We start from the raw sequence: 13,324 nt of genomic DNA on the forward strand, positions 1-13,324 counted from the left end.
CAATAAAATATCAAACTTGAAAGTTAATGCTTATTATATCACAAAATGGGTTAGATATAAATTAGTAATTTGAGTTTAAGAACAGTATTTATGTTCATGATTGAATTTCTTATTCGTCTTATTTTATTATTATATTTGATATAAACCAATAAACAACCACATTATATTATTATATTATATTAGTTTAACTTACTTTTACTCTTTGGAATTGTTGTGTGAAATAGTCTCCTTTGTAAATTTGATCCCTAAAATATCATTTGGTTTCTTTGCACATGCAATTATTTAATATGTTTAATAATTTATGATCAGAATCCACTCATATATCAAATATTCTGCTCATTAAGGTCTGTACTTGTTTCTAATTCATTGAGAAAATAAAATATTATGACTTTTCTATGATCTGATTGAAAAAAGGATTGGAAGTTTTTGAATATGTTTAATGTCCACCATCTCTGGACTCGCACACCCTCTTTTGGAATAGGAGCATTATGAGAAATGACGTGGGTTGACACTAGTGAAAGTTATAGTCTTTTTTTTTTTTTTTTTGAGAAAGTTGAAAGTTATAGTCTTGATGTAACACTGCACGAAACGAAGGTGATTGAAATATTCTGATTTTTTGAAAAATACGGCGGTGCATAAGGAAAACTTAATTATAAAATATTTTTGAGTACATATCTAATGAAAATATATTTATATTTATTTTTTTATCATGAGAAAATCGATAATTAAAAGTGATTAGGTAGGAACTTAGCAAGAAGTAATTTACAATATTGTATCAACGAAGAAAAAAATGGTAAAAATACCAAGCGGTGGTTTACAAGGTCTGCAGACAATCGATTCGAATTTATCGTTATGGTCCCATTAGATGAAAGTGAGATCCATAGACCGAGAGAAAACGGTAAGGTCTGCATGCAGATAACTGATTGTTATGGTCCCTTAAAAGATATCAAAGTTTGAAAAATATGTACTATTGAATCACTGTTTTTTGTTCTTACATAGGAAAAGATTGATGCTAAAAACCATAACTTTTTTCGCTAAAATAATGAGAGGGATTATTTTCCAAGGTCACAAAGTTTGATATCAAAGGATTTTATTGAGCTGAATTACCCTGCATCATTAAAGAGGAAATGTTTACTTTTATTTTCCTCACTTTATTTTTTACTAATCACACGAAAATCCCAATATGATTAAAAATCTAAAACAATAAATATGCAAAAAATTATAAATACAAATATATCTAATCTGAAAGTAACTAACTGAAAAAATTCATATTGATCGTTATTGATTTTTATTTTTTGTCTAATTGCTAACGTCAAACATTACAAAATTCATATTCCTGATAACGTTGTGAGAGTAGCTTTGAGACGTCCCTCGAGATGGGTTTTACCAATTATGTAGCTCAACTGCTAACTTTTGATGATTCTATTTTAAAACAGTTATTCGATTCTCTTACAAAGGGAAAGAAAGAGTTTATATATTTTATATAATTACAACTCAAGTTAGTGGATACAGAAAGTATTTGCAAATGGACGAGACGTCGAGACCCAAAACATATATTTCATGAAAAGAGAAATAAATCATTAGTCTATAAACGAAATGCCTTAAAAAGCTTGGTCATATTGGAGTTTTTGGTCGTTCAATTTGAAAGAGACAAGTCTCGGAATTTTGATACATATTAATTGAATTCAGGCGCATCAAAGAAAGCAATACCTTTTTTGTAACACGAAACAAAAGCGTATGACGTAACTATATATATATATATATAATTAATTAGAAAGCTATTAATAAAGTTGTTTTGCATGATTGAGCCAATGCTTTCAAATAAGATAAATATCAGTAGGTGGGTTATAGGACAAGGCTCATAGTGTTCCTTTATAATTGTAGCCTTTATAATTAACCTTTGTTTTTGTTAATTTCTGTTGCATTAAAGGCCTTTATTACTAACTTTAATACTCCCTCCGTTCCATAATGATAAACTTTTTAGAAAAAAAATGTTTCATAAAGATATATTCCCTCCGTTTTTTAATATAAGTCGTTTTAGAATTGTGCACATAGATTAAAAAATTATTAATTTTTTATATTTTCTAAACAAAAATATCATTAATTATTTACCAAACCACAAATCAACCAATAACAAAATAGAAGGTATATTATCATTGGTCATATAACATTAAGTGTTAATAAATTTTACATAGAAAACCGAAAACATCATATAATTTGGAACATAAAAAATTCTCTAAAACGACTTATATAAAAAAACGGAGGGAGTATTTTTTTGTGTTTTCTATGAAAAATTGTAAACTTCAAAAAAATTAATTGACTTAATTGAATTACTATTGGTCAAAAGTTATTGAAAATTAAAATTTACATAAAACAATACATTTATTATTGTAGTTTAAAGTATTTTCTTAATATGTGTGCAAATACTAAAAAATCTATCTTTGTGGAACGGATGGAGTAGTTAAGTAGATTTTTCTCTCTTTTTTCTAACCCTACTAATATCTAAATTCTTAATTTAGCTCAGTGCGAAAAGTTTATCATTATTTTAGTTGAAATTCTTTTAGAAAATTATAGCTTTCAAATAAGAAAATTTTGTGGTAGTTCGACTAAAAAATAAAATAGTGATGCATAAAAAACATTAATAACTGATTAGAGTTAAAGACATACTATGTAATTCGTCGTTAGAATACTTTATAAATATGTTTATTTTACTAGAATTTAAAGATAATATAAATTTTGAAACGTGTAAATAAGAATAAGATATGATGATAATTTAGTAGTAATATACAATACTAGATAACATATTTTATTTTAATAACAATAAAAATTAATAAATAAAAACATATGTTCTTACCTACTTTAATTCAACGATATTCTAAATATGGTAAAAAATTTCGTTTATCATATGTTTATCTGCTCAAACAGATCCAACTTTTAAACAGTTAGAGATGAAATAAATGTCAACAGACATAAGTTGATGATTTGATATTTAGATTGCTTATGTATTTTAATAATTTTCTGGTCAAACTAAGAGCCATAAAACCTTAAGTTCTGATTCCAATTTTTTTATAGACCAAATGTTTTTATGGACTTGGCGCTCTACTAGAGTCATATCAAACGATTTTCCTTGTGTAAGACGTTCTAATAGAATAAGATCTACACCATCAGACCACCAGACCACCATTAACGCTACCACTCCAAGTGGGGTGCTTAATTTTTTTTTCTTTTTTAGATTTTTTCTCTGTTTAAAAATAAAAATAAATACAAACCAATCGCGAACCGCCACGTGTCAGTGAAACCTGCGAAACAGCTCAAGCAGCGATGCCTAATCAGGCGTTTTAAGCACTCTATTTTCTTCTTTTATGGTGGGTTCCACCAAGAAACACTCTATCAAGCGCCTGCATTGATGGTGCTCTCAGATGCTTAACTCTTCGCTTAGACTATCTCCAATCCATACCTATTTTTTCCTCTATAATTCCCACAAAAATAAAATAACTCTATTATAGTGTAAGTTTTACTCCAATGGTTTACTCTGTAAAAGAATTACTCTATTATAGAGAAAAAAATAGAAGGATTTAACTTTTTCACTCCAAATTATAAAGTAAAAAATAGGTATGGATTGGAGATGCCTTTAGTACAATGTTATTTGTTCCAGATTTAATTCTTTTAAGTTTTTTTAAAAAGCTTATTCCCAAAAAATTATACTAAATAGAGTTAGACGCTATTTATATTAAATTTTCTTTGGTATAATATATAATGTGGAACTTAGATTGTGTATTTATCCTAACACATGAAGAAGAAGATAAAAAAAAAGTTTAGACAAAAAAAAAAGATAAAAAGGTTGTTAATTGCAAGAAACTATAGACAATTACGTAGTGAGCAATGTTTTTAAACCCGACCCGGACACTGAACCGGACAGCTTACCGGATTGCTGGGTCACTGGGTCGACCACGGGTGAACCGTGGGTTAATAAATTAATTAATTTTATTATATAATAATATATCAGCTATGCAAATAAAAATATAGAAACTAAAGTTTAATATTTTCTATTTTTTAAAACATAAAATAATAGTTTGGATATGTATATATTTTATGTTTAAAAACATTTAGAAAATACTTAACTTTGGTTTTTATATTTTTATTTTCATTTGACATACAAAATATCAAAAAAAAATAGTTTACATTATTTAAAATTTTCTCTAACAAGATAAGAGTTATGGCATCTAAAATAAATCAAAACATAAAATTTATAAATATTTAAATTTCTAATGTGAATAATAAATTAAACTATAAATATAAAATAAACCAAAAGTAAAAGATCATTATAATAAATTATCAATAACGGAAATAAATTAACACCAAATAACATCAACTAATTTTGGTTCTCTCTACCATCATTCACTTTATTTTCTTCAGGTGACATAGTGAAATCTTTATCAAAATCAAAAAATCACAAATATAAAACTGAAAAAAAAAACATAACTTTTTTTTTGTCAGTACCTAACTTCTTAATTGGAAATTTAGAATATCAAACAAAATTAAAAACTAAAAAAAGAAGTAAAAGTTATTTATTGGTTCGACCGATGGTTCAACCGGTACCGGATTCCGGGTTTTACCGGGTTTTTGCGGTTTTTTGCGGGTTTCTAAATATTGGGTTTTTTCACAAAACCCAAACCGGAATTTTTCTGGGTCACCGGGTTTACCGGTTCAACCGCGGGTCCGGGTCGGGTTTCAAAACACTGGTAGTGAGTGTTAGCCACCTTAATAGATTCATATTCTCTTACATTGTTTACATTCAAAAAGATATATTAACTCGTGCTTTCAAAAAAGAAAAATATTAACTATGTTCAGTGATTTGTTTTCATTTATCCACTACCGCTTCCATTTTATTTTAGTTGTCGTTCTAAGTTTATGCACACATATTAGAAAAACATATAATTTTGTATATTTCTAAAATAAAAACACAATTACTTATACACCTAATCCTATTCCAACCAATGGAAAAATAAAATGGAGAATCTTATTAATAAATTTTGCATTAAAACTCTAAAACGACACTTATTTTGAAACAAATTTTTTTTCTTACAACGACAATTAAATCGAACGGAAGGAGTAGATGATTTAAACATTCTTATCTCCTCTTTAAATTATCTTTGCAAATTCGTAAATTATTTACGATAGAGTTGGCACGAAGGAGGGAAACAGAATTCACTAATAAATATGAAGAACAAATGATTATTGCTTTACAAAATATTTCAATTTCAATTTTAATTTAAAGATAATATGTTTTTTTTTGTTTTTTTCTGTCAACAGATATTGTTTTTCTTTCTCGTCACTATCCACAAATCCTCTGAGAAAATGAGCAGCGATTTCTAGAGTTTGGCTAATATTAGATATTTTACAATATCAGCTTCTATTATTTACAAAGACTATTGGTTATGCTAGTTTGAATTTACAAATTACAAAAGAGCCATGCATTATTATAAGTTAATTATTAGAAAGCTAGACATGGTTATATAAGAAAATTATAGATAGTAGGTTCAAGGCTGTCTTAACACTGTTATGAGCCATAAAAAAAATATTTACCTTCTAAAATTTATATTCAGATAATGTTTTAAATATTTTTAAATTTAATCAGTAATATTTTACATATTTTGTGATGAAAATAGAACTGTCAAGATATCAAATATTTTTGGCCTTTTCAATTTTATTTATTATATTTATAATTTTAATATAAAAATATAGATTTATAAAAAAAACTTTTAGACCCCTTAACTATTAATATATGGGGGGACACGGGCTTGGTTTCATAGCCGTCGCACCGTTTGTCCTCAACCGACCCTCAGTAGATTACCTACGAAATATCATTTATCAAAAAGTAAACTCTGGATATTGGAAGGAGTCAAAGGAGAGTCGTAAAAATACACTCTTTATGTTTTACAAAAAATGTCATTTTAGTATTTTTATTACATAAAAATGCAATTTTAGAAATTTGATGTTAATTTATATTTACTTTAAATTCAATATTTATTATTAAATACATTAATTTTATAAATAATTTTATTTATCTCAAATAATATTAGTTAAATATATGTAGCTTGTGTAAACGTAAATATATTTTTTATTATTTTCTTATTATATGTAAAAAAAGTGTTAAAGTGCCACTATTCATAGAATGGAGGGAGTATTATTAAAGGAAGTTTACTAAAACGACACAAATTAATTGTTTTATTACCGGAATGACTCATATTTTTTAAAAAATTATTAGAATGCTTTTCTGGTATAAATTGCACTTGTCCATATTACATAAGTACTCTTAGTATTTGATCGACATCAGATTTATTTGTAAAAAAAATAAATCTATAGAATAATAAGTCTGTTTATAAAATATGTATAGGAAAATAAATCTACCGCTAAAGTAGTGTCAAACTTTCTTAAAAACATCAGATTTGTTTGCACAACAGAGTTAATTGTCCGATCTGAATAAAAAACAGATTTTTAAGAATATGTCTCTCGAATGAGGTAGCAAATTTGCTAAAATGGTAGATTTGTGTAACTTATTTTCTTATGTACCGACTTATTTTCTTATGTTAGAATTATTTTCTTACGTCAGAGTTATATATCCAACTAAAAATTGTTGGTAGACTTTTTGTTTATGTGGTGGCAGATTTTTTAATTTATGTTGTGGCAGATTTATTGACGAAATATGAGTTTATGTTAACCAAATTTAATTTAATGTTCAATTTCGATCCGGTTTACATTCGTTTTGAATCTGGTTTATTTTTAGGTTAATTAATATCATAATTAGTTAATTTTTTGGAAAATGTCATCAACTCTTTCATCTTGTTTCTTCCTTTTCAATTTTTCCTTTTATGGTGTTGCAAGCCTTATTGCTTGGAGAAACATGGATCACATTATTCTCGTCTGCGTCTGCGGAAGGTAGAAATTTGATTTTTTTTAATGATCTCATGATGTAGTCCGAGCGGTAGTGAGAAAGAAAGTTCCAAACCTTTCTTTTATTTTGGCTGATGCATAAATCATATAATAATATATTAATATATATATATATATATATAATTATCAGAAAATGAAAAAAAAAACTTAAAATTAATCTCTGATTATTCGCCGATTCGCTAGTCACGAACCTACCGCATGAATCGACCGCATGACTCATGCATAGCACAATCTCGAACATGGATTATAGGTAATGGTCATGGGAACCTAACTATGCGAGGAGATGTATCATATCTTATAAACTCATATCCAACCTCAGAAACTGCAGAAAATCAAGCACAAGGAAAATACATTGGTTTATCAACAGCGTCTTTGCAGCTCTTTCTGGTAAGTTCAAGCTGCGGTTACCATGAAGAAAAAAGTTTGTAACATTATCAAATCAAGGCAATATACAACGTTCAAGGATGGCAAAATTTGTAAAGTGACATAAGCAATGCAAAAATAGACAAAGAGCGGTCTCCTAGGCATACGATACAATCCCAAATGTGAAATATGTACAAGAGAGTAAAGTAAAATGCTCTGATTCACATCTCATTGGAGTAGATACACTCATCCACAAGCTGGCGGAAATTAGGATTCTCCTAAGCAGCTACCACTCTTTCTTTATCATTCAGCTATTTATTCACCGCAACAACAATATGTCGCCAAATGCATTAAAGTTCAGGGCAAACGACATCAACTTTCACCAAATACAAATGTAAAAGATATTAACTTTTGCCCGATACAAAGCTGAAATATAGTCATCATAAGGACACAAGAGCATAGTTTATCACTTGACATATCATCAATACTCTTGCAAGATATATGGTTGTTAATTTTTTTAAAAGAGAGCACAAATGAGTTAAGTGACATAAGCCAACTCCTAACTTCTTTACCCGAATGTTCATTGGCATGAGAACCGGGAGACACTCTGATATCAACCTGAACTTGCAATTTAGGGTTTTCGAAACTAAACACTCAATCAAACAATATATGTTCAAAATGTGTAATAACAACTTGGAATTGGACAAATTTAGCACTTCCAGGGACGATGGTGATGATGAGGAGGAGTCGAAATCGACAAGCGGCTCATACGGAGGAGATGTTGTCGTAGTGGGATAGGGACGACAGCGACTCTCGATCGGAGAAGGCTCCACCTTTTGTTTCGTCGATGTCTTGTGAGAGAGATCCCACAAACTCGTTTCTTCCTTTCTAATTTTTTTTTGTCGTCAATTCCCTTTTTAAATATTTTTAACATATTTTTCTATTTTTTAAATTTATTAGAATGGCAAACTTGTAGTTAATTAAGTCAGAGATGGGGCTTTAGTAAATTTGCTAGTATCTAATTTTAGTCTAGTAATTAAGATTCAACTAGTTGATTTTTCCGTGTTCATGCACATGTATAAATATTTATAAAATAAATATGTTATAATAATTTTTTAATATTATATTTTTGCATTTTAAATAATTTTTAATTCATATTGTAGTTAATATGTATGATTTATTTAATATTATGTTATTTAATTATACATATGATTTTGAATATATAACATTTCGTCTATTTGGTTATTATTTGGATGTATTAGATAACATCAATTTTTCTAATTCAATCATATATTTTTGTTCTATATTTTATAATTTTGATAAATTTGTTATTTTTGTTTAATTTAAAATTTTTCTGAGACTTTTAAATATAATTTATTAAGATCATCTATAATTTAATATATATTATTTTGAGAATCTAATTGTAAAAATAAACTTTTGATTGATTCAAAGTTTCATAAATGAATATGGCAATAATAGTCTTTTGAAACCTCAATGCATATATATAAATTATAAAAAAAAACTTTCTGAATTATATAATATTATATGATAATTTCATATTTATTTATGTTCAGTCATTCTATAATCTCTATGTATAAAAATAAAAAAAATGTTATCATAAACCATAATATATTATTTTAAAAACTTTTGATGTTAGATTGGTCCAGCTACTTATTTTGTGGATATATTGTGTTACATATATTCTTTCAAATTAAAGTACATCTATTTCTAATATAATTCAGTAAAAATGAGCTAATTGTATTCATTGTAATAGTTTGGTATGTATAAGTATATTTTTTTATTTTTAAAAAAATTTGGTATTTGTTAATTTCAAATTTAAATACAAAATAAGTGATGATCGGTACAAAGTAGCATAAAACATAACAGATAAATTTCAAAAGAGAAATTATTTCTTTACTTTAATACCAAGATTATTTTGTAAACTTTTTATGAAATCACATTATATATAAAAAAATTTCGTTTAAAATTTTATAGAAAACAGTTATTATAAATATTATTGGGAAAATATAAAAAAGGACATTTAAATAAAAATAAAAAAAGAATAATATTGATTATTCATTAAGATATCTTAGGTGGTGTTATTGGTTGTAGATATTAAATTCTACTCCATCAGATTTAAAATGTGTAATATTTTGAATGCTTCATTAATGATTTGTAAGTTTTGTTACATTCAAAACCAACGAATTTTAAAGTAGGCAAGATTTAAAAATTATTAATTTTGATTTATCAATTCAAATATATATGATTTTAGAATAATTCGCTTTTGATTTGAATATATATCAGTATATTTACAAATTATATATGATTTCTATCATAACAATTTAAGAATGTTTAGATCCCAAACAATCGAATATTGTCATTGACAAATTTCTTTTCAATGTAAACAAAAGAATGAAAAAACGGTAGAGAGAAAAGAAGAAACAATAGATCCGTGAGTCTTTTGAAATTAAAATGTAATAATTTATTGCTGGCAATCAAAAGAGCATTGAAGATGATAAGCACGAAGAAATATAGGCGATGAAAAATAACTATGAGAGAACGAAAAATAATCAATAAATAACAAAGGAAACTAATGGAGATTGAGCCAATATTAATTGGATATATGGCTTCACCATGAAAACACTCACGCCTGTTTTATTAGAGGAAGAAGAAAATGTGAAAGGAAGAAGAAAATTATACTATCAAAGAAGGAAACACACGTAAGAGTTGGGTTGATAACTATGAGAATTGATATTTCAACTGAAAATCTTTGGGTAAAGTTAGGATTGTGATTGCTAAAATTTACTCACAAAAGTAATCACCAAATCATTCAACGGTTTTAAAACTCCTTTCACAATGAATTGATAATCCATACATGAATAACACTGAATTTTAATTGATCACTTTAAGTCTTACATTGAATAACACTAATTTTAAACTCCACTAAAAGTGATATTAGAAATACAAGAACCAATAACACTGTATTTTAAAATTTTAAAATTAAATATTTTAAATATAAGAATCAATAACACTAGATTTATAAAAAGAAATTAAAATCAACTATTGAATAACAGTAGATTATCCTTTTATTTAAACTCTATTCAAATCCATCAATGAATAACACCTCCTTATATAGTTTATGTTATTAAATTATTTTCGTAATTATTTGAAAATAGATTTATTTAAAATAAACTACTTATTACTTTTCAAATATATATTATTCTGTTTAAAATTATCTTCTTAAAGGTAGATTATTTATCTACTTTAAAATCAAAGATTATTTTGTAAATTTTGTTTTTATGAATCACATTATATTTAAAAGCTATTTTAGTTTTAGAATTTTATAAATGTTCATTAATATATCTGTTATTTGAAAAATATAAAGAAAAAGGAAATATAAATAAAAAAAGAAAAAATATTTTTTTATTTTTAATAATGGTAATTAGATATATTTGATTCATTAATTGTACCATTGTAATAAACCGTTGTTAAAATCAACGTGAATGCGACAAATAAAAAACTGATTTTTCATATAATATTATAGCGATATGAGTCATTCTAGTAATTTTTAATTAGGATCATTCTAATTAATTTCACTATTAATAATAATGAATGTATTTCACCGAAACAAAACAAAACAAAAATGGTCGAAAAGGCCTTTCAGGGGGCTTTCCATACCGGATATAGGTATATATTAATACTATATTGACTGTTAATATAACTGGCCCTGAATCATAATATTTGGACCCGGATATAATTGTATAGTACTTTAAAATCAAGACTCGAACATTAAAAAGGAAAAGAAAAAAGATAGTGGATGTAGGCTACAGTAAATCTGTAGCTACGAAGTGATAAGATTCTTCAAAATCTCAATCCGAATAAGTAGTACCAAATCTGAATATGTATAACTTCAAAACATCAATAGTTCAATATTATAAAAGGGGTAGTGCGTACGATTAAGGTTTTTCGTCTATACTAAACTCTTCCATGGATTAACAGTTGTTTATACTATAATTTTCAAGTTGTTAATAGAAATATTCCAGTGTAATGATCCGAAAAAAAAAGTAAAAGCTTAATCAATTTCATCAGATAAAAACAGAGTTTATATCAACTAACGTAAAAATACTATTGTGAAACATTTTGAATTTCTCTAAACTTAGAAGTGAAGGCACCCTGTAAATTAATTTGTAGTTATCTAAGTTCCATTTTCTAAGTATAGTTACAAACTAGGTATTATTCCATGTCTTTCGTGGAATGAGATATTTATAAAATATGTTTGAAGTAGATGATTTTTTTTAAATTTTGAAATATGTAAAATACATATAAGTGATTTGATCAATCTAAAATTGTATAAATATTTTTTTTTTTATAAACCGAGTATAATACATATTTCAAAAAAATTAATTTAAATATTTATAGATTTTTATATGGTAAATAATTTAAATTAAATGATATTAAAAAATATGAATATATATATATATATATATATATATTTGGGATATCAATTAAATAATAATTTCTATTCATATGCTTATATGATCGTTTCTATTTTTATAATAAAATTTTTAAACCTTTGATCAAGAAAGTTTTACTATGGAACTTTTAAAAAATTTAGTAATTTATAGTCGTTTTAAAAAACTTTAAATATAATGTATATAAATAAATCTAAAGTTTAATTATATTTTAAATGTGAAGGTTTATAATATAAAATTAAATAAAAATAATAAAGGATACACAAATTATTTTTAAATATTTATTATTCAATATCGTTAATTCTCATATATATTTTAAATCACATGAGGTAGTTCCGCAGATTTTATTCAAGGAAAGAAGGATAAGTATTTTTTTATAATATTAATTTTATATTTAGTTTAATGTGAAGTATAATATATGTTTAGATTTTGGACTAAAAACGAGCATTTATTGTATCTATTCTAGTAGTTTAAACTTATTTCTAAAAGAATCTAGGAATCATTTTATTAATGACACATCGATATAGTAAACAAAACAGGTTACAATGTTTCTCAAAAGTTAGATAAGGTATTTGTTTACAATAAGTTAGATAGATAACAATCTGAAAAGAGCTGCTTATTTTTCGTCAAGCTAAAGTTGGAAAACAACTGCTTTAGGATTTATAAGCTAAAATTTTATAGTCCTAAGGTCCTAAGAGAAAGAACTATTGTCTTCCACTAAGGAAATTGAAAAAATATTGTATTATATACTATGTTTCATGGAAATGGAAACAGATACGTGGAAGCTGAAGTGTATGGAAGCGCATAAGCGAGATTTTCTAAAAAAAATTAGGAAGTGGATACGTGAAAGCTGAAGCGTATGGAAGCGCATAAGCGAGATTTTCTAAAAAATTAGGAAGTGGATACGTGTTGAAAGCGTATATACATATATATACTAAAATATAAGAAAAAGATATAAAAAATTAGGACAAAATTATATGATTTAAATTTAAAATAAAATATTTATTTATTTATAATAATTTTGAAATGATTTCATATTAAAACTGTAAAAATACACATAAATTATGTTTAAAATAAATTATTATATTAATTATTCTTAATACTTCATAAATAATTGAAACAATATATTTGAATATATGTTATATCTTTAGTAAAAACCTCAATGCATAAAGATATCATATAGTATTAGTTTTAATATTTGAATATTTCTATTTCATTACAATTAAAATTTGAATTTTATATAAATTTAAAATTATGATTTTTTATTTTTGTTGATTTATGACATTGTGTTTTAAAAAATGAAAGCGTGATTCTAAAACGGAATCGTAAGCTTCCAACGTGCTTTTAACAAAAATATTTTGGAAACGTTTTGGAATCGAGATTTCGTAAGCTTCCACAAGGTTCCGATTCTGATTCCAGTTTCGAAACGGGAAGCAGATGTCTGATGAAACTTCCGTGCAACCTAGATTATATATACACACCCAAATTAACTTCTTGTTGTAGTGATAAAATAAATTCATAGCCAGCGACTCATT

The 13,324-nt window shown here is 25.8% G+C and overlaps 1 long non-coding RNA gene across 1 annotated transcript; it reads right to left on the reverse strand.

The window, feature by feature from the left end:
* Positions 1-7,364: 7,364 nt before the first annotated feature.
* On the reverse strand, positions 7,365-8,196 carry LOC125594154. The gene is made up of 2 exons (XR_007329748.1): positions 7,890-8,196; positions 7,365-7,628 (listed from the first exon to the last, which is right to left on the reverse strand). It is a non-coding gene; the product is annotated as an uncharacterized LOC125594154 (long non-coding RNA).
* Positions 8,197-13,324: the final 5,128 nt, after the last annotated feature.

This window comes from Brassica napus (genome assembly GCF_020379485.1).
Source record: "Brassica napus cultivar Da-Ae chromosome A3 unlocalized genomic scaffold, Da-Ae chrA03_Random_6, whole genome shotgun sequence".
NCBI lineage: Eukaryota > Viridiplantae > Streptophyta > Magnoliopsida > Brassicales > Brassicaceae > Brassica > Brassica napus.